The following is a 361-nucleotide window of genomic DNA, read 5'->3' as shown; positions in this document are numbered from 1 at the left end:
GGTACTCTCGTAGGTCAGCAAACTACGTTCCACTTCAGTTGCTCAGGAAAACCCGAATGACATGCTCCTGGTGTCCCTGGGAATTTCCAGTTCCGTGGTTGGCTGAACTGCACACGTCCTGGTCCAGGCAGTCTGCAGCAGAGAACAGCACAGGCAGGGTTATGTGAGTACTACCTGTAGTCAAACAGATTCGCATGCAGACAGACACATACACACACACCGCATACCACACATGCATGCCCACACACAAACACACACACACACGTACTCTCCACCTAGCAGGCTGGAGACTGGCCAAAGTCCACAACAGTCCCCCAGGCCTCAAGTCTGCAAAGTTGCTGATGTCACGCCCCCTTCTTTT

This window comes from Microtus oregoni, unplaced genomic scaffold (genome assembly GCF_018167655.1).
Source record: "Microtus oregoni isolate MIOR12 unplaced genomic scaffold, Mior012 000061F_ref0000440, whole genome shotgun sequence".
Lineage (NCBI taxonomy): Eukaryota > Metazoa > Chordata > Mammalia > Rodentia > Cricetidae > Microtus > Microtus oregoni.
This window is presented reverse-complemented; position numbering follows the sequence as displayed.